General features: G+C 56.6%; 2 long non-coding RNA genes across 9 annotated transcripts in view; both read left to right on the top strand.

Annotated features, from left to right (window-relative positions):
- Positions 1 to 3,316, top strand: part of LOC129138323 (uncharacterized) — a 25,933-nt gene extending 22,617 nt beyond the window's left edge. Inside the window, exons 3-4 of one of the 2 annotated variants that reach the window (XR_008541554.1) lie at positions 2,208 to 2,325; positions 3,232 to 3,316. This is a non-coding gene — a long non-coding RNA (uncharacterized LOC129138323). The remainder of the gene's footprint in view (positions 1 to 2,207; positions 2,326 to 3,231) is intronic. The other variant, XR_008541555.1, reaches the window with a different exon arrangement.
- LOC104003992 (uncharacterized) lies at positions 3,316 to 21,416 on the top strand. 7 transcript variants are annotated; one of them, XR_008541551.1, is made up of 6 exons: positions 3,316 to 3,414; positions 10,070 to 11,917; positions 12,764 to 12,831; positions 13,028 to 14,181; positions 14,486 to 20,850; positions 21,200 to 21,416. It is a non-coding gene; the product is annotated as an uncharacterized LOC104003992 (long non-coding RNA). The 7 variants fall into 7 exon arrangements; XR_008541550.2 differs by lacking the exons at positions 10,070 to 11,917; positions 12,764 to 12,831 and having other exon boundaries at positions 3,322 to 3,414; positions 14,486 to 18,316; positions 19,233 to 20,850; XR_008541552.2 differs by lacking the exons at positions 10,070 to 11,917; positions 12,764 to 12,831 and having other exon boundaries at positions 3,322 to 3,414; positions 14,486 to 19,521; positions 19,648 to 20,850.

Here is a 21,416-nt window from a genome sequence, read left to right as displayed (position 1 = left end):
AAGGCTGAGCCAGGAGAATCGCTTGAACCTGGGATGCAGAGGTTGCGGTGAGCTGAGATGACGCCACTGCACTCCAGCCTAGGCGACAGAGCAAGACCCTATCTCAAAAAACAAAACAAAATAAAAGTTCTCTGCTTATTTTGCACCTAATTTCTGTTTAGTTAGTAGAGTTTTAAGAAGTAGATTTAGGTTTGCAGAAAAACTGAGCAGGAAGTACAGAGAATTCCCACACCCACCTCCCCAACACTGTCCACAGCTTCCTTCCCTGTTATGAGCACAGCCATGCCATGGGACATGGGTCACAGCTGATGAGCCAGTATCCATACATTGTTACTACCTATGTCCATCTTTTACAACAGGGATCACTCTGTGTGTTGTACATTCTGGGCTTGGGGCAAATATATAATGACATGTATAATGACATCATTATAACATCATACAGAATAGTTTCACTGCCCTAAAAATCCTCCACACTCTGCCAATTCATCCCTTCCTCCTCCCAACCCCTGGCAGCCACTGACCTTTTTCCCGTCTCCATGGTTTTGCCTGTTCCCGAGTGTTGTATAGCTGGAGTTGTATAGTTGTGTGGCCTTTCCCAGGCTGGCTGTTTTCACTTAGCTGCATGCGTTCAAGCCTCCACTGTGTATTTTCTGGCCTCTGTGGTTTTGATGAGAAATCCTGGGTCATTTGAATTCCTGCTCCCTCTGTGTGTGTAAGCTATCATTTTTCTCTAGCTACATTCAAGATTTTTCTCTTTGTTTTTATGTTTTAGCAGTTTTTAATGTGTGTAGGCATGGTTTTATTTGAGTCTAGTCTGTTTGGGATTTGCTGAGCTCATTAAAACTGTAAATTGATATGTTCCCCCAAATTTGGGAAGTTTTCTGCTTTTATTTCTTCAAATATTTTTCTGCACCATTTTCTTCTCTCCTCTGGGCCTCTAAGGACGTGAATGTTAGACCTTTTGATATCATTCCACAGGTCTCTGGACTCTGCTCATTTTTTTCAGTCTTTTTCTTTTCTTTTTTTTTTTTTTTTGAGATGGAGTCTTGCTTTGCCACCTAGGCTGGAGTGCAATGGCGTGATCTCAGCTCACTGCAACCTTCGCCTCCCAGGTTCAAGTGATTCTCCCACCTCAGCCTCCCGAGTAGCTGGGATTAAGGCACCCGCCATCATGCCCAGCTAATTTTTGTATTTTTAGTAGAGACAGGGTTTCACCATGTTGGCCAGGCTGGTCTCGAACTCATGACCTCCGGTGATCCACCCACCTCGGCCTCCCAAAGTGCTGGGATTACAGGCATGAGCCACCATGCCCGGCCTTCAGTCTTACTTTTCTTTCTATTGTCTAGATTGGAAATTTTCTACTGATCCATGTATAAGTTCACAGATTCTTTCCTCTGTCATTGACATTCTGCTATTAGGTCTGTCCATTAAAAAAAAAAAATTTCTCAGGTATCATATCTTTGAGTTCTGAAATTTCTATTTAGTTCTTTTTTGTAGTTTCCATTTACCTACTGAGAATTTCTGTCCTTCCATCTGCTTCACTCGTGGTTTCTTTTACCATGTGGAGCACAGTTGTGACAGGTGCTGTCCAGTCTTGACCTAATTCCAGCACCTAGAGCATCTGTTGACTCTCTCTCTCTTGAGAATTTTGTGGCTCTTTGTATGTCAAGTAATTTTTTTTTTTTTCCGAGATGGAGTCTTGCTCTGTCGCCCAGGCTGGAGGGCAGTGGCAGGATCTCAGCTCACTGCAACCTCCGCCTCCCAGGTTCAAGCGATTCTCCTGCCTCAACCTCCCGAGTAGCTGGGATTACAGGCACTCGCCACCACACCTGGCTAATTTTTGTATTTTTAGTAGAGACAGGGTTTCACCATGTTGGCCAGGCTGGTCTTGAACTCCTGACCTCATCATCTGCCCGCCTTGGCCTCCCAAAGTGCTGGGATTACAGGCGTGAGCCACCACGCTCGGCCCGTCAAGTAATTTTGAATTGTATTGTGGACATCTTGAATACTATGTAGTGTAGATTCTTGTTAAAATCTGCTGGAAAATGTTGATTTCTGTTCATTGTTTTGGCGGCAGTCAATTCAGTCAGAGCCAGATCTCAAGTTTTGTCTTCTCTCCTGGGGGCTGTGGTCTCCATCTCATTGTGCTCTCAAGGCTTTTCCTGGGTGGCTGTGGGTGCATCCCGAAGCCAGTGTTGTCTCTGTAGGGTGCTCTCTGCCCCTCCCCAAGTACCATGAAGTGAGAGAGCAGCGAGCGGGCCAGGCGCCACTCCTGGAGGACAGCCACGATGCTCACCTGGACCTGGGCCCCACACACCTCTCATGGTACAAAGCTGGGGGCCTGCAGGCTTTCTGCTGCCCGCCTCTCCCTGGGGGTTCCAGCCCATACCCCAGGATGGTTGTAGGGTATGGCCGAGTCCATCATTTGCTCCTGGTATTGGGGAGAAGTGCCATGGTGGCCTCTGGCAGCCATCCTTGTGGCCTGCCTGCCCTTGCCACCCTTGATGTGTATATGTTTCAATATAGTTGCATAGTGGTTAAATATTCACTTAGCCACCTTCTGCTCCTGCCTTGACTTCCCACACAGGAAGATGGCCTGTACCCCAGGAAGATGGCCTGTACTAGTCAGGGTTCTCCAGCGAAGCAGAGCCTATAGGAGATGCAGACACAGAGATGGATATAGATACCTAAGAGAAGAGGCATTATTACAGGAATTGGCGCATGCAGTTACAGAGGCTGAGAAATTCCATGAGCTGCCATCTGCAAGTGGGAGAACCAAGAAAGCCTGGGGTGTAATTCCATCCATGGCGCAGGCCTGAGAGCTGAGGCCAGTACCTGAGCTCAGCAGGAGATGGTGTCTCAGCTCTGAGAGCCAGCTCTCCCTTCCTCTGCCTGGGGTGTAATTCCATCCACGGCAGCAGGCCTGAGAGCTGAGCGCCGCTGTCTGATCCCAGGAGGAGATGAAGTCTCAGCTCTCAGAGCCAGCTCTCCCTTCCTCTGCCTTTTTTGTTCTAGTCAGGCCCTCACTGGGTTAAATGATTCCACCCACACCGGGAGGGGCGTCTGGCTTCCTGAGGCCAGTTCAAACGCTGATCTCACCCGGAAGCACCCTCACAGATCCCCCAGAAGTAGTATCTCCCCAGCTGTCATGCATCCCAGCCCCAGCCAGGAGGAGACAGAGCTAACCATCACAGTGGACCATGACGAAGTGGCTCTGCTGCTGCTTCACAGGTGCCGCAGACCCCTGGGAGGCACCAACACCCCGGATCGAGAAGCCCGATGGGAAAGAATGTCTGGGAAGGACGTCATGCCGGAGGCTTGCGTGACAGTTTCCACTCACAGTGCGCTCACTCTGAACCTCTGTGCACACGATGGGCCTGCATCTCTTCCCACTATCTGCTAGGAAACATGAGGGTGAGTGATGAGTTTTTAGGGTGGAGCTGGTCGGCAGTGGGGCCCCGACTCCCAGTCCAGGGCTGCTTCTGTTGCACCAGTGACCCCCAGTGACCCCTGCACTTGTTTGGGTGCTGGACCCCTTTGAGAATCTGATGCACGACAGGGACCATTTCCCCCGGAAAACACACGTCCCCACCCCTCTTGTATGCAGAATCGTGGGATTTGCCGCAGTTTGCACCCAGGCCTGTGCGGATGCCCCCTGACTGCCCGAGATGCTGCACCTGCCACTGCTGGGGGTGTACCTGCCTATGCCCACTCACAGGGGCACCTCCAGGGTAGCTGCCTGGTGCAGGCATTGGCTCTAAGCAGAGCAGCACTATGGGCCCATCTGGGGCTGGCTCTTGCCTGGGCCTGTGAGCACCGTCACAGCCAGCCGATCTGGGAGTATCCAGGGTGTTCTTGTCATTGCGGACACTGAATAGCCATTGGTGGGTGGCGATGGGGGCTTGGAAGCCGAGCATCAGTGGCAATGAGAAGCAGGCCCTGTGGTTTAATTCCGAAGCACATGAACCCACAGAGCCGCCAACAGTCGTTATTCAGCAGGAGGGGGAACAGAGACAGCAGCCTGCGGAGCGTTCCAGGCAGGACAGGTCAGCAAACCTGACATGCGGAGCTGGGGGCAGGGGTAATGGGGCCAGGGGGTAATGGCAGGTGAGGCCATGGCCTAGAGGGTTGCCATGCTTGGTGCAGGGAAGGAGAGGCCCAGGTGTGGCTGCAGTGGCAGCAGGAGTCAGTGTGGCTGTGCCCAGTGGGGTGTTGTCAGAGAATGGACCTGGCTGCTGGGAAAGGTGATTGTGTTTGTCTGAGCCACACTGGACTCTTCTCTGACCAGCAAGCACATTCTGGAGATGCGGGGCAGAGACGAGGCCTCCGTGAGAACCTTTGAGGTGTGAGGGCCTTGATCTGGGCTGCAGCCTCCAGCTTTCTGCTTACAGAGCAGGACCTGCAGGAGCTCGCTGACTGCCTGCACAGTGGAAGGAAGACCTGTTTCTTTTACGTTCCTTGAGGAGAAAAAATTAAAGTTCTGAGCAAACGCATGGCAAGGGAGCTCTTGCTTTCCTCTCTTGGAGTTCTAGGCGGCTGGCGCTAGTGGCACGTGGCACTGGTCACGCACACTGGGTCTCGAGGCCGTCTCCTCTTCTGTAAGTTGAGAGGTTGGTGAGAACAGAGGTGTGGTGTGCTCTGACGGTGGCTGGTTGCCTTGTTAGTGCCTGTGCCGCCGGCCTGCCACGCCTCCAGCTCTTTTAGAGGAATGGCCTCCCTTTCAAAGAGGAAGTGCCACAGACCAGTCTAGTTCCCTGGAGCCACATTCCCACGTGGCGAAGGTGGGAAGCCACTGCGTTATGACTCTGTGCGTTCACCACCATCTCCACCCCGCGTCATCCCTCGTGGCGTACGTCCCTGCCTGGCCTCCCCGGGCACTGGAGCTGGCACTTCTTGTCTAGGTGTCTCAGGCCTGGCAAAGCTCCTCGGCTCCGGCCTGAGCGACGACCTACAAGCACAGACTGGGCGCTGAGCCCCTGCCTGAGCTGAGTCAGGGCCGGAGAGCCAGCCGAGTGGCATGCTCCCGAGAGCACAGCTGGCTGTGCAGTCAGGGCCTTGGTGGACACGCTGTCCACCTGGCATGGACATGGGGACACGAGGGGCAATGCGGGCACATGCAAGAGCATTCCCAGAACAAATGCATGGTCGTCCCCCAACCCTCTCCCTCGGAGTCCAGCTGCTGCCAAATGTCCCTTAAAACCCCGGGTGGGATGCCAGCAAGAGCCCCGGGAAGCTTGATGATGAGACTCCCAGCCTCGCCTCCCGGCAGTCTCCCCCGCCGTGGCAGGCCTGGGCTGGCCCTGGCATCTGTCCAGGCCCCTCGGTGACTCTAACCTTGGCCAGGTTTGGGGACCACAGGGGACTCTGGGGCCCTCTTTGCTGGGTGACTTGGAGTTCTGGCCTGGCACCCCCAAGACAGCAAAGGGCCTGGCCCTTCCGGTGTCATTGCTCTCCTGGGTCCCAAGCTTGCGTGTCCCCGCGGGCCAGGGCAGGGCTGCATGCCACAGAAGTCACCGTTTCATAGAAGGGAAGACTAGGAAGTCAGCTGCACCCAGGTCAAGTGGGTCTGTGCGAGTGGACGTCCCTCCTCTTGCTGTCTGCGTGGGTCACATTGACCAGAGTTTGTTAAGCCCGGGCCAGAGGAGGCTCACTCCTTAGGCTGGGAATGAGTTTGGTGTGGCTTCACACACACTGCACTTACACACACACCCTCTACTCCACACGGTGATAAGTGAGTGGCTGGAGCAAGCCGCAAGGAGCTTTTGAGCGCACACCAGAGCTGCTTCCGCTACCTCCAGGCCTCTGATGGCTGCGGCTGCAGACACAGCCAGCCTCGCGGCATGTAAGAGTGGGCAAGGATGACACACGGGCACAGAGAGACCAGGCTGGGCTTCAGGAAGCAGGTCTGCGTGGGATGGAAGTGCTTAGAAAGTCATTTCTGGAAGGCCGACACCAGTCAGCACTCCCTGAGCGAAAGGACTTGGGAACACGTGGATGCACTTCTTGTATCTCCAAGGAAATGCTCCCCGAGGATTTGCGACGTGGAAATGCAACGGGCTGTGGAGTGCTGCGCACCCCGCACCTCGAGCAGTGGTTTAGCTCAGCTCGGGGTTTGTGGCTTCAGGGGGTCATAGTCCACAGGAGTGCCAGGGGGTTGGGCGGGTGGGACAGAGGAGGCGAGAAGTGGTTGCGGACACTCTGCATGAGCAGGACACACACACACCACACACACACACATACCCCACACACATATACACACCACACACCCCATATACACACAAGTACACACATGAACATACCACACACCCCATATACACACAAGTACACACATGAACACACCACACACACACACAATACGGCTCTGCAAGGAAACGTGTGAGGTGTGTGGTGTGTGTGCACTGTGTGTGAGGTGTGGTGTGTGTGAAATGTATGTGTGAGGTATGCAGTATGTGTGTGAGGTAGTGTGCGATGTGTGTGTAGTGTATGTGGTTGTGTGAGGTATGTGGGGTGTGAGGAATGTATTGTGTATGTGTGATATATACTGATTGTGTGTGTGTAAGGGATGTGGAGTGTGTGGCGTGTGTGTAAGGTAGGTGTGTGTTGTGTATATGTGAGCTGTATAGTGTCTGTGGGGGGTGTGAGGTATGTGGTGTATGTTATGTTTGTGTGAGATCTAGTGTGTGTGTGTGGTGTGTGTGGGAGGTATGTGGGGGTGTGTGGTGTGTGGTGTGTATGAGGTATGTAGTGTGAGGTGTGTGATGTGTAGTGTGTGGTGTGGGGTATGTGGTGTATGTGTGAAGTATGTGGTGTGTGATGTGTGTGTGATATTTGGTGCCGTGTGTGTGGTATATGGTGTGTGGTATGAGGTGTGTAGTGTGATGTGTGGTGTGTGATATGTGGTGTGTGTGGTGTGTGTGATATATGGTGTGTGTGGTGTTATGTGTGTTGTGAGGTATGTGGTGTCGTGTGTGTGTGATATGTGATGTGGGTGTGAGGTGTGTGTGGTGTGGCGTGTGGTGTGTGATATGTGATGTGTGTGTGTGACATGGGGTGGTGCGTGGTATGTGGTTGGTGTGTATGTGGTGAGGGGTGTGTGTGTGGTGTGGGTGGTGTGTGTGGTGTGTGGTGTGTGTGGTTTGTGGTGTGTGTGGTTTGTGGTGTGTGGTATGTGGTGTGTTGTGTGTGTTGTGTGTGGTTTGTGGTGTGTGTGGTGTGTGTGTGTGGTATGGTTGTGTGTGGTGTGGTGTGTATGGTTTGTGGTGTGTGGTGTGGTGTGTGGTGTGTGCATGGTGTGTGTGGTGTGTGGTGTGTGTGGTGTGTGGTGTGTGTGGGTGTGGTGTGTGGTGTGTGTGTGGTGTGTGGTGTGACTGTGGTGTGTGGTGTGTGTGTGGTGTGTGTGTGGTGTGTGGTGTGTGTGGTGCGTGTGTGTGGTGTGTGTGTGGTGTGTGGTGTGTGTGGTGTGTGTGTGTGGTGTGCTGTGTGATGTGTGGTGTGTGGTTTGTGGTGTGGTGTGTGTGGTGTGTGGTGTGGTTTGTGGTGTGGTGTGTGGTGTGTGGGTGTGTGGTGTGTGGTTTGTGGTGTGGTGTGTGTGGATTGTGGCCCCCATCCCCATCCTTGCGGAAGGGCTCAGACCCCGGCCCCTGTGCATTTACTCTCTAGCTTCTGGGTGCCAAGCTCAGGCTAAGGGGATTTCTGACGGGCTGGACGTCTGGGCTTCAGCCCTGAAATAAGAGTTTTGAGAATGAAGAGGGCAGCGCTGGAACCCTCACCCGTCTTTTAATGAAGGGATTTGGCTAAGAAGAAATACCAAGTACTTCCGCAGGTCATCCTGAGGTCAGGATGTGGTCGGTGTGTCTGGCCCTGAGCAGTCAGACCTGCTGGTGGCTGGAGCTCCGGAAAGCTCGGGACCCCTCTAGCGTCCTAGGCCTTCTGTTTTCCTTACTGCTCCAGGGGGCAGGACTGGCAGATTCAAGGAAGCTTTCAAGAGGGGTTAGAAAGAAGGGGTGTGCTCCAATCTGCCAGCCTGATGTCCTTCATGGGAACACAGGCCAGGAACTGAGGTTCCCTGCGAGGGGTGGATGCTGCGTCTGTGAGCCTCCCCACCTTCTTGAAGGCAAGAACGCCCAGAGGTGTTCGCTTTTGGTGTCGGCCTTTGAGCTGGAGCCTGGAGCTGTTTCTCTGAATTCCTTCTGCTTGTTTCCTTGTGCTCTTGCCTGGGAAGAATGAAATGAAAAGAAAATGCAAAGCCCAGAACCTGGCAGAGATGGGATGCCCCAGGCCGGAGTGGGCAGGGCGGCGCTCTCAGCCCACTCTCAGCACAAACGCTGCCCCGTTCACCTCTCCGCGCTTGTTGCCAGAGCGTGTCAAAGACCCCGAAGAATGAAATGACTTCGGAAGAGGAGGCCACACACCCGTGAAACAAGCCGGATCTGCAGCGGAACATTCTTTACGTGTTTTGGGACATTTCAAAGACTGATGGCGTGCTGCCTTTGTGATGTGTGATCTGAAGATTCCATCAAAGAAAGTGTGTCCTTTGTGTGAAAGTTGTGATTCTTGGCATCTTCGTGGTTTTGGGTCCTGAAAAAATACCACAAAGGCCCTCCCTTGTGGCCTCTGCAACCATAGGAATGCGGGTTTTGGAAGTGGCATTTCAGGCACGGCCAAGTAGGAAATTAGAAGAGGCCCTAGGACTCCGATGTGGGTGGAAGTAACAGCAGGGTGGTTGGGGAGGGGGGGGTGCCTCGTTGGGGACCCTCCAGCACCCCACTGTGGTTTCTCTTGGGGGTCGCTTGGACAGACTGTTGGAGGGCTTTCGTCCCCAACTTTCTATTGGCAGGTCATTTCTCAAAGACAACCCGAAATGCAGCCCTGTGGTTCTGCCTGTTGAGAACCCAGCATTGAGACCCCAGGGTCGACAGACAGTCTGAGAAGACTGTAATTTGCAGAAGAATCTCAGGGTGATGCTGGCAGGGCAAGGGTCAGAGCTAGCTGGGGACCAGGGTTGGCTGGGCACACTGTCGTGGTGGCTGGTGGGCGCAGCTCATGGAAGTCTGCCAGGGCGCGTAGCCTTGGACCTACAAGGGCAGGGTTCTAGAAGGGTGGTCTCCCAGCTTTTGTGAAAACCCTCCTTTAACAATCAAAAGTTTGAGTGCACACTCCCGATACATGTACACACATTGATTTTTTTTTTTTTTTTTTTTGAGACGGAGTTTCACTCTGTCACGCAGGCTGGAGTGCAGTGGCGCGATCTTGGCTCACTGCAACCTCTGCCTCCTGGGTTCAAGTGATTCTCCTGCCTCCCTCCTGAGTAGCTGGAGTTACAGGCACACACCACCTTGCCCAGCTAATTGGTGTATTTTTAGTAAAGACGGGGGTTTCACCATGTTGACCAGGCTGGTCTCAAACTCCTGACCTCAGGTGATCCGCCCGCCTCAGCCTCCCAAAGTGCTGGGATTATAGGTGTGAGCCATTACGCCTAGCCTGATACATTGATTTTTTAACACTTGTCAAATGGACTAGCTAATAGTAAAATATTACATAGATTATAGAATATGGGCATTTTAAATACTTTTAAAAGATGAGATTTTGAAAGGACAGTATTAATATTTTCCTCCTGCGCCTCCCTGGGGCCTGTGGTCCTCCCTTTGTTTTTGACCCCTGGGCTAGAGTTAGAAGACAGGAAAGAGTTTGGCCTCACTGTAAGGACAGGCTTGTTTTTGTGATTATTGTTAATTTTGGGCCATATACCTTTAACTTTTTATCATACATTTTTTCTAAACATCAAGAACTTGAGAGGGAGCAGTATCATGGCAGCCCCATCTGACCTATAACCCTTCTTCCCTCCCCTGACCCACTGTCCCTTACCCCTCCTCCCCCTGGATTCTTTTAAAGCAACCCCTGACCTTATTTCATCAGAGAAATACCTCAGTGCGTAGCTGTACAGAATAGGGACTCTTCCAAAAAAAAATAACTGTACTACCGTTATCACACCTAAAACACGACCCTTGAATTCTTTGTGATAATCTGCTAGCAGTGTTGAAATTTCCCTGGTTGTCTCCTGTCTTTTCAGAGTTGGTTTGTTTGAGTACGAAGTCCAAGGCTCTCTGTGACTCTGAAGTCCCTCTGGAATGCCGAGAGCTTCCGTCCCCCCCCACCCCGCCATCACTCATCATTTATCTGTTGAAGAAACCTGGTCCTTTGTTGGTCCTGTAGAATTTCCGACACTCTGGGTTCTGCTGGCTGTCTCTGTAGTGTCGTCTACCATATTCCTCTGTCCCCCAAATCCTGTGGCTCTGACGATGATGGTGAGGTGGTGGAGACGCCCTCACAGCTGGGCCACCCTCCCATCGGGAGACACATTGTGTCAGTTGCTTCCTCTGGAGTCCTTGTGAGTCAGACTCCTGAGTCAGGACCACCACCGTCAAGGTTGCCACCGCCGCCTCCTGACACGCGCCACCAGGCTCCGCGCTCATGGCCTGGCCTGGCATCTCACCAGGCTTTTCAATGGACTAGAGTGCGGGGCTGCTCTGCCTGTGGCAAGGGTTGTCCTGCTGCTGGGCACAGGCCCAGAGAGGAAGTGGCAGAAGCTGGGCATGGGATGCTGGTCCTTGGAGTGTGTGGGGGCCACTGGGTTGAACGCAGCCCGCTGCAGCCCTGTGACCTTGAGTGAGTCCCTTTGTGGCTGGGTGGGAGGACACCAAGGCACAGACTGAGGACAGGCCCTTTCCCTGGCTCTCGGCTGGCCTGGTTATCACCAACAGGACCTCGCAGGCCCTTCCCCTCCACGGGCCCCAAGCCCCATCTGTAAGAAGGGGCAGCCCAGCTTGTTTCAATGAATCCAAGAGAAACACTAGTTTTTGTCCTAGAGGAGAGGCCTGGCATGTCCCTTCGCACTAGTGATCTGGGAGGGAGTGGAGCTGACGCCAAGACCCCACGAAACTACCTTCTTTCCCTCTGTACCTGGAAAGGGCTTGGCTCCCACCACCTTTGGTGGGAACAGCCGTTCAGAGCATTTTGCAAGGCCTCATTCTTTCCTGGAATCCCGGTGGAGAACCAGCTGGCTGAAGGAATGATCTGGAGAAAAGAGTTGTAGGAATGTGTGTGTCTGCCTAGAAAATGAATTGACTCTGAAAAATGGGCCGTAGGCCAGAAATAGCAGCTCTCCTGCCCTGGTCACTGCTGTTAGGAGGACAGTGTGGCGTGTCCTTTCACTCTTCGAGCACCTTTGGCTGCTAGGACTGGTGGGGGCCCCCTCTACAGGAGGTCGTCGTCCCTCTGGGCCCACCGCTGGGCACGCAGCTCCCGTGGGCAGGTGGAGTGGACACGGTGCCTCTTAGGACTTGGGGTCCTGATCAGCTAGCCGGCAATCCCCCGCGGCAAAGTCCACCCCTCAGTGAAAGCCAAAAGCACTGCTTGATGGGCAGGCCTGGCTACGGGAGCCGTAGTCATCACACACCCAGTAAATCATGCTCCTGGCACCTCCACACAGAGTGGCGATTTGTCAAAGCAAATGCAAGCAAATACCCACCCACTGCCGGCCTGGCAGGCTCCCCAGGAGTCGGATAGCTGGGGAGAGCCTGGACACACTGGCAGCTCTGGGAGCCCGGGGCACAGACTGCTCAGGGCAGGTCGCCCCTACCCCAGGAGGGGGCTGTGTCTGCAGGGGCCCAAAAGGAGACTCAGAGAGGCAGCTGGAAACCCACAAAACTAGACTTGTTCAGAAAATGGCCAAGCCCTTGGCCTAATTATTCTCCTTTTTTCTTTTAAGTTAAAAGACTACTTTTTAGAGCAGTTTTCATGTTACCGATACATCGGTCAGAGAGTACGGAGCTTCCCACATTGCCTCCTGCACCCCATAGCAGGCAGAGGCACCAGCCAGGCGCCATCCTTTACAAGCTGTTTCAGCAAAATGTCCCTGGTGAGCTAAGTTCTTTCTGTATAGAAAACATGCGGTCCCCGCAGAGGGGATTGCTGGGGGTTCACACACTGAAGGGGGCGCCCCTTCCTTCCCCGTCCATGGCGGGCGCATGCAGGCCAGGAGCTGCGTCCCTCCCCGAGACGGGGAGGAGGACGCTCGCCCCCTGACCCCACCGTGGAGTAGCCCCCTGGTGGCCATGCAGGGCCCACAGGGGCTCTGTTCAGTCGGCCGCTGGGCAAGGCAGGACCGAAGATCTAGCAGGGTCAGCAGGTCCTGGAGGGCAGACAGGGTCTCAGGCCTGGCTGGTGCCCCACCCTGCTGTGCACAGCCCTGCCTCCAGAGCAAAGGGAACACCCCGGGAGCAGTGTGAGGCCGAGCCGGAGGTGGAGGTGCCGCAGCCCTGTAGGGCTGAGAATACAAGCATCACTAACCCAGTGTTTTCACAGGCTTCAGCCATCTTTTTTTTTTTTAGTTTTTTAGTTTTTGTTTTTGTTTGTTTGTTTTTTGGTTTTTTTTTTTTTTTTGAGACAGAGTCTTGCTCTGTTGGCCGGGCTGGAGTTCAGTGGTGCAATCTCGGCTCACTGTAACCTCTGCCTCCGGGGTTCAAGTGATTCTCCTGCCTCACCCTCCCAAGTAGCTGGGATTACAGGCGTCCACAACCATGCCAGGCTAATTTTTATATTTTTAGTAGAGACGGGGTTTCACCATGTTGGCCAGGCTGGTCTCGAACTCCTGACCTTGTGATCTGCCCACCTTGACCTCCCAAAGTTCTGGGATTACAGGCGTGAGCCACTGCACCCGGCCTTCAGTCATCTTTAAAATGCTTTTTTTCCTCTTTTGATTCAGGGTCTTAATGACTAAGTCCAGGCACTCCAAGGACGATTAAATATTTAAACAGCAGCTTCCCTTTGAAGGTCAGCCCAGAGTGTGGGGTGTGTGAGACGGCCAGGCGCACAGTGTGGGATGCCGTTGCTGGCGGGGGCGCGGGCCCATGGGGGACGGGACAGGTTCGGACGTGGGGAGGGCAAGGGGGCCCAGGAGGGTTCCCACTCTGCAGATGGCTGGCCTGCCTCTCTCTAAGAGCTGGCTCTACACTTGCTTCCACCCCAGGGAAGGAAATGACCGCAGAAGGGAGTGCAGCGTGGGGGCAGGAGGTGCTGCGGCCAATGGGCAGTGCTGGGAGATGAAACCAACAGCGGCGATGGCCCCAGAAAGAACTTGGCGCTGCTAAGGCAATGGCGGCCCGAAGGAGGCCCCTGACGCCTGAGGAGCGGCCGCCGTCTCCAGCCCCAGGCCTCCCTCCCCTGTGTTTCCCGCAGCCCCCTCTGGAGTCTCTCCCCCGCCCCGCACCTGTAGGGAGACCCTGGGAAAGTGGGCCAGTTATAATTGCAAAAAATAAACTGTCAGTAGCCACAAGATCTTATAAACGTAAAAGTAATCTGAAAACCTACTTCAGTTAGAGAAAGGGCGTTTGAATATTTCCTGTTTAAGACACAGACCCCCTGAGAAGATGTATAAAGGACTTGGGCTGGGTGTGGTGGCTCACACTGCCCACACCATGACCTTGGACCCCCGGCCTCCGGAACTGAGAGGCGCCGAACGCCTGCTGTTCAAGCTGCACCGTGATGGGCACTTGGTTCTGTCTACCCCAGGAAAATGAGCCCAGTGCTCTCCCCAAACTCCTTTGTCCTGAACTTCTTTCCAGAGCCCTCAGCCCTAATGGGTGGTCCCCTAGTGTCCTCAGCCTTCAGACTCTAAATTCCTGTTGGAAACCCACAGGCAGTAGAGCCACGCCCAGGCACTCAGCCACTGTGCTGCTCCCACGGGGGGCCCAGCAAACAGCCAGAGGCAGGCCTGGGGAGAGTTCCAGGGGGCTGGGAGACGGGTGGGAAACTTGCCGCTGGCGGAGCGGTTGGTGGAGGGGTTGGAGGAGGGGCCGACAGGGAAACGCGGTCCACGCCTCTGTCTGGGGGCTGTCACCTCCAGGGCTTTGAGCCTCACCAGCGTTCCGCCGCATGGCTTGGAAGGTGTTGCTTTTCCTCCAGGGAGCTCAGGCCTCCGCAACATGAGGACACTGCGACCCGGAAGCACTCTGTGCCGTCTGAGCTGCCCGCGATCCAGTCCCTAAGAGGGACCATCGGCAGGCGGCTTCCTGGCTCGGGGTCCGCACAGGCCTGTGGTAGCCCTGTGAGGGTCGGCTCCTGCATAGAACCCTGCCTGACTTCCCAGTAAGAGGGTGCTGCCTCCTGGGGACTCTCAGCCAGGTGGGGACCACTGACTGGGTGGGATGGCCACGCTCGCCCCATTGCTCCAGCAGGGATGTGGAACGGTGCCAGCGCTGCCCGGCCGCTTCCTCCAGGAGGCTGGGTGGCTCCCCCACTGCCGTGCTGCCGACCCAGCCGCTCGCTCACCCTCATTCTTCCGCAGGGGCGGCCAGGACCGGAGGCCCCGTCTCCAGAGTGGTGGGTGGGAAGGAGGGAGAGGGCCGAGGGTCTGCAGGGTGGGCCCGGGGAGTCGAGCTAGGTGTGCGTGCAGGTGCCTCACCTGCTGGCCCTGCCCTGTCCACAGGAGGAGGCCATGAGAACCGTCAAGAAGTTCATGGACTCAGGAGGACGTCGTCAGCAGTGCTGAGGTCATGGAATGTGGGCTGGGACCTTGTGTTTGGTGACATCCTGTAAGTACTCGGCTCGCTCAAGCTAACTGCCCGGCTGGGATCACCGCTCTAGGAGGACTCAAGAGTTCAGATGAGTGGCCCAGGGGCCCGTCAGTGCTGTGCGTCTCGCCCCCCGTGGGTGGGGGAGGAGCCTGGGGACTTGGCCAGTCCTGGAGGAGCCCTGAGACCAGGCCCTGTGGCGGGCACCACGGCACGGGGAGGTGCCTGGAGGGCTGGAGCCCACTTGGGGGGCCTTGGTCAGTCGGGGCTGCAGAAGCAGAGAAATGCGGGATGCCCATGCTGGCTGGGACTCGCCCACTGCCCTGCACATGGCGAGTGAGGGAGAGAGGCAAGGCACCTTTCCAGGGGTGCATGGGAGGCTGCGGTCAAAGGTCCTGCACACCCGCATGCGTGCTCACATCTGTAGCTGCAGACACTGACCCCCAGAGACCTCCGAGCTCATGTGGGGCTGGTGTAGGCGTGGGGTGGACGCTGGGGCAGTGTGGGCTCCTCCTCCTCCTCCATGCGCTTGACGGGGTGGGGGTGGCCCCTCCCCTTGCCCTGGGAGCTCCAGCCCCCTCCCCACCCTCCCTGTGGCCCCAGTAGGCAGAGCCCTGGCCCCTGCCTCAGGCCAGGTTTGGCAGAGGGGGCCCTGGCTGGAAACTGGAGGCAGATGGAGGGGAGCTGGGGTTGCGGGCTGGCCGTGTCCCCTAACCCCTACACAGCCCAGCTCTGCTCCTGCTCCGCCTGGGTGTTCTGCAGGCTGGGGTGGAGGTGCTCCAGGACTGCCCCACAGCCCAGGGCCACACACCCCTGGAGCGATCCCTATCTCTGTCTGCGCCCTGGCCTCCTTCCTGCCAAGACCCTGACTGAGTCAATAGGCTTGACTTTCATAAACTGGCCAACAAGATTGAGACCACACTTGGAGTGGAAGATGGGGCCATCTTAAGCCCTTGCCCCCTGCACAGGTCAGCCTGTGGCCAACGTCCTGGGCCGAGCCTCCTCCTCTTGCTCCACGCTCTTCCCACCCTGAGAGGGGCCTGGTCTGGGTGGGTCTCCTGGGACCCCCAGTGTTCGAACATGACCTGAAAAGCAGAAATGGAGGCTGAAGCCTTGGCAAGGAGGCCAGCACTTCACTTCCCAATCTCACCTTCCACAGCTGATGTGCAGGGCCGGGGGAGTGTTGGTAATCCTCCCAGGACACACATGTCTGCATTTAAGGGTGTGCCTGACATGAAAGGAAATTTATTCAATGATCTTTGCTAAAGACCAGAAGGGGACTACTCAGGACCAGTGCGGTGGGTGCTGGGACCAGGGCAGTGGGATTTTGCAGTGGTGGAGAGAGATTTAGGCTCCACTCTGAATATGGCTCCAGCGAGTGGGATTTGATAGCCCAGGAGCAGAGTGGGGTCCTCGGATGGAACATCACTAAGAACAAACAGCAGGGGTGGGAGGGTTCTGGCTGAAGGGAGGCGGGGTCATCCATCATCACCTGGGTGCCGGAGGACGAGCATGCTGCCCTGACGAGGATGATCAGATACGGGGCGGGGCAGTTCTGGCTGAAGTCACTTAGCAGTGTTCTTGCTAAAACTGGATTTTGCAAGGAAGTGTGCAGGTGGCCTAGAAGGTTCAAGGGCCTGATAAAGTTTGGCCAAGCAAAGAATCTTGGCACTGAGAATTAGAATCAAGGGCAGGTGGCTAAATAGTGTCTTGTGGATTCTCTCCAGCTTTTGCGGCCCCTCCCTCCACATCCTGCTCTGGGTAGCCCCTATCCTGCAGCCATGACCCAGATTCCTGAAGAGGGGATGACTATACAGGGGCCTGGATGCTGGGTGCCGGCCTCAGGGGCGGGAGGCACCGGGAGAGGCCTGGCCGGAGAGCCGCCGGGACCCAGGTCAGGTCAGGACCCAGTGTGTAGCGGAGCTTGGGCTCATGAGGTCAGAGCTGGAGCCACTGCACATCGTCTCCCAGGGCCGGGGCTCCCAGAGGACATGCAGTGTCTGCAGTTTTCTGGGGTGCCCCCGTCCTCTGCATGGCACTCTGCGTGTTGGGGGCCTATTGCGAGCTGCTCATCCTGGCTTCTTGGGAGCAGCGTGGCCTGAGCAAGGGAGGCTGCCCAGGACCGGCGCCTGTGGGGCGGGGCTGGTCGCAGGGTCTTGGTCCCCGAGGGCTGATTCCTGCTGAATGCTTCAATGGCCAAGGGTGGATCCCTCTCCTTCCAGCCTGAGGCTGTTTCAGGAAGAAACAGTCAGGCCCTGGCAGGTTTCCCTGCCCAAGGGGAGAGTCTGAGGAGGGGCTGACTAGGCAGGTGGAGCAGGGGGCCACTTTCATCGAGTTTGTGTTCAGAACTCACTCCAGGGTCCTTTTCTTTTGGGGCCAGGCAGGCAGCACCATGTGGGACATTATTAGCAAGAAGAGGAGGGGCCCAGGAGAGCTCACAGGGCGTTTTGGGAGCTCCGTAGACAGGCAGGTCCTGAGGACTTTTGGAAAGGGTAGAACAAGGTCCCGGGCAGCTTTGTGGTGGTCGAGAGCGAGGGAGGAGGTGGCCTCCCTGAGCATGGATGGCTGGATGCACGCCCCAGACCCAGGGGCAGAGGCCGAGAAGGGAAGGTGGGGGCCCAGGGACCACACTTGGCAGGGTGGAGGGGGCAGGGGGAGCCACTTGCTGGGGAAACTTCACCGGATGATCTGGGCTGAGGACGCGCGAGTGTGGAAGAAACGGCACCTCCCCCATGCCAGATGCTGCCCACCACCGGCACAGGGCCAGAGTTGGGGTCAGCGGGGCAGCCGTGTGCCCCCAGTGGGAGCTTGGAGGTCACGGAGGAAATGCGAGACCAGATGCAGGCAGGGGAGTCCTCCGGAGCCTGCAGGAGGGGGGGCCGGTGGCTCAGGGGCACCGGGAGACCCCCACATGGACAGGGTGGAAAGGGCTTTCTTCAAAGCCAGGATCTTGTCTCCATCACAGTGTCCCAGCAAGGCATTGGGAGTGCTTGCTGCCAGGAGGCTCCCCGGTCCCGCAGCAGCCCCTCAGCGGCTGCCCTCCAAGGAAGGGGCGCACAGACACTCCAAGGCTCCACAGCGCGTGGGCCAGGGGCCGGATCTACCCCCGGGGCAGCGGGACTGAGCGTGAGCCCAGCGCAGCCCCTCCGACTGCATCATTGTTAGGGGCCTTCTCGGAGCTGGCAGACCTAGAACCAGGCCTAGGGGGTGGGGGCGTGCCTGGATGTGCACTGGAGGTGGGGGGTCTGAACCCTTAGTTAGGACTGCGGGCCCTCCTTTCCACTTCCTTCAGTCCCTGGGGTCTGGGGCATCCTAGCCATGCGTGGGGCCTCCCTGCTGGGATTGGAGACCCCCTGACAGCTGGGGCTGGTCCCAGCATCTTCGCTCTTCCCCCAGGAGGACTTGGACGCAGGGTCTTCTCTGCTCCCCGTCACACAGAGGGTGGCACACCCGATGGGAACTCTGATTTATCACCAAACCAAAAGATGGAGAAACTGACAGAGAAGGGCTGCAAGCAGCTACGGCAGGGCGGTGTGTGGAAGCAGATGGGATGGGCAGATGGAGGCGGGGGCCAGCATCGCTGCCTTCTTGCCCCTCCCAGAGGACCCCAGGTCCCCAGCTCGGGCGCCCCACCCAGACTGGTAACACCTGCGTCTGCTGTTTGGCACCGGGAGATGAATCACTTGCTTTTCAAATTAGAATCTTCCTTGCTGTCAGAAATGTTTCTTCTCTACAAGGAAATGGAGGTGAAATTTTTATATGGGAAGGGTAGCTCCCTTGGCGAATTGCAGGGCAGCGGAGGGCGGGTTCGGGGAGCTGAGTGCAGCCCGAGGTGCAGCTTTCAGGCTGGGAGGAAGCAGCTGCTTCCGGCTCCTCGGGACACGAGACGGGGACAGCGTGTGCTCGGCGGGTGGGAGTGACGCTGCCCACCTGCGGGCGTCTCCTGGGGAACGGGGTATGTGGGCTGTGTGGCAGTATGGAGCCCAGAGCTGATAGGAGGCTGCGCTGTCAGGCTGCATTTGACCATTTATGGAGCCAGGCCGTGAGGAAGCCCTGAATTAGAAAGGCATCCAGACCCAGGCTGCAGCCTCAGGCCGGGCACTGTCCCCTGCATGGCTCCGGCGTCCCAGCTTGGTGTTATCAGCACACAGAGGTTGAGGCTATGGCTCCGTCTGGGCTGTTAGCACAGAGAAAAAATGCCCAAATGACTTGGTAAAGGGCGGGCTTCCTGGCCCCATGGCTGCACGGGTGGGCTGGCTTCCTGTGTTTGCTGAGATTTCTTTGAGGCAGCCCCACGGTAGAGGCCACTCTGGGTCCCGGCCCTGCGCTGGGCACTGTGCTGAGCGCCTCTGTGGCTGCCATCATCTGATTTTCAGTGCACTCACAGGCAGGCGCCAGGCTTCACTTTAAAGATGGGGAAGCTGAGTCTCAGGGAAGTGGGGCCTGTGCCAGGGTCTTAGCAGGACTTCTGGGGTTGCTAGGACCCCCACGGGGCTGGGCTGGGGGTCTTCATGCCAGGCCCAATCCCTTTCCCATAGTTCCCCCCCCGGCACTACCCAACATGTGGTCTCCGGTCATCTCGTGCTGTCTCCACCCCTCCCTCCGCTTCTCTGCTGGAGTTGTCCCTGTCACCTTACCCCAGAGCCTTCTTTGTTCTTACAGTCCCAGGCGGAGGGTACCTCGGAGCACACTCTGCAGCCTCCGGCTCTCCCTCCTAAGTCCACCTGCCCGGCCGATTGGGCTGTGTGGTCACTGTCCTCAAGACCTTGTGTGCCATGAGGGCTCAGAGCCCTGAGCCTCAGCACAGGAAGTGCCACCCAGGCAGCCAACACCTGCTCAGTGGGCGGACGGCCTTGCCGACTCGGCTTTGCTCCCGGGAGCCTCCTGGAGAAGAAGCCACAGGGAGACGGACAGCCCTGGGCAGCTCCAGCTTGCCAGCTCCACATCCAAGGTCCTCCTTCTGGGGTGGGGTTACAATCTGTTCAAAGCATATGCCCAGAATAACATTTTTGAAAGTCTTTAAAAATGGGGTAAAGCTGACGTACCATGAAAGACACAAATCTTATCTCGTGCTCAGGTCTTCTTTGTGTGTCTGCGCCCGTGTAACCGCCGTGCGTGTCAGTGAGTCCCTCCAAGAGCACGCCAGAACCACAGAGAACCCCTGGTCCCCCCCAGGGACTCCCCCGAGTCATGACCCCCAGAGGTGACCTCTCCTGTGATCTCTGACTTCCCAGCCTGTGGGGGTCTTGGGGACTGTGTTCTCCCTGCTGTTAGAGGACACAGGCCCTTTCTTTTCATGGCTGTGCAGGGAGGGAGCGGGAGACACCACGGGTTGTTCCTTCTGCCGAGGGACACTGGTGACTTCAGGTTGTCTTTCTGTGGCTTTCACGCTGGCTCTGGTGGGACCTGCGCTCAGCAGCAGACACTGGCCCTGGGGGTTGTGTGAAGCTTTGCTGCTATTCCCCACAGGGTGTGGGGTGCCAGTTACCCTCCCCCACAGCTGTGGGGACTCCCGGGACCCTTGTCGTCAGCCTTTGCCATCTCAGCTCACCTGGCGGGGGTAGAATAACGTTTTGCAGGAAAGTTACAGACTTCCTGTCAGCTCAACTCTGCAGAAGAGGAGTTTGGTGGGAAGTTTTTCCAGAGTCTTCCCTCAGCCTGGGGCACAACGTCACTGAAATGCTGGAGCAATCAGGGGCCAGCCCTCAAATGGAGGCCTCGCCTCCCCACCGAAAGGCCAGGCCCGTTCAGAGAAGACCCCGTGGACGTGTGGGGCGTGCAGGCTAGGCGGGGTGGGGCTGAGTGGCTGGGTGTCAGGCAGGGCCTTTGGGAACAGAAGGTGGGTCCCTAGGGAAGGTGGCGGTCACCGTCAGCCTGGCGAGCAGTGGCCCTTGTGGAAAGGGGGCTTCGGACGTGCTCAGGAGATGCAGAACCCCGTCTGTGGGAGAGCTCCTGAGAGTTAGGGGCCAGGCTCAGCTCCCAAGGCTGCCCTGACAGAGGCCACACGCTGGGGAGCTAAGATGCTGAGCCTCTCACAGCTCTAGAGGCTGGAATTGGGGATCAGGGCATCCTCAGGCCCCTGCCCACTCTGGAGGCCTGAGGAGAGGGTCCTCCCTGCCTCTTCCAGCTCCTGGTGACCCCGGGCGTCCCTCTGCATGCGGCTGTGTGGCTCCAGTCTCTGCCTCCATTGAAACGTGGCTGTCCTCCCTGCGTCTGTGGGGCTGACTTCCCTCTTCTTACAAGGATGCCGTCATTGGATGAGGGCCCACCATACTCCAGTGTGAGCTCACCCTAACTTGATTACATCAGCAAAGACCCTATTTCCAAATAAGGTCACATTCTGAGGTTCTGAGTTGACATGAGTTTTTAGGGGGGCCTGCTCAGCCCAGGACAGTATGTGGTTTAAGAAAGGGATTTCCCCAGAATGATCTGCCTGCCGTCTGCATCCAGCCGCAGACCCTGGTTCCTGCCGTCTGGTCAGGGCTGGCCCTGGGTGAGCTGGAACCCTCTGTCCCTGCACCCCCAGCACTCCCACCCAAAATGAACTTTGGGGACAGACATCACAGCTTAGGGCACCCGTGGGGTCTTCAGAGGCTGAGCTGGTACCCAGCTTGTTTCCTCCCTCACAGATGCAGCCAGGCAGTGAGCAGCCGACAGGTGCCTCAGTGTCCCATGCAGCATAGCCAAGCAGAGTGGGCGAGGGCCAGCCCCCCAGGAAAGCTGCTTGTGCCTGCCCGCAGTGGGACAAACCTCGGCACTGAGTGTGTCCACAGATGCCAACGCCCCTCAGACGGAGTGAGTTGATGACTGTTAAATGTAACAATATAAATGGCCTTGTATTTTGTA

This window comes from Pan troglodytes, chromosome 22 (genome assembly GCF_028858775.2).
Source record: "Pan troglodytes isolate AG18354 chromosome 22, NHGRI_mPanTro3-v2.0_pri, whole genome shotgun sequence".
NCBI classification, from domain to species: domain Eukaryota; kingdom Metazoa; phylum Chordata; class Mammalia; order Primates; family Hominidae; genus Pan; species Pan troglodytes.
Note: the sequence above shows the minus strand (reverse complement) of the source record. Positions and strands in the feature narration are given on the sequence as shown.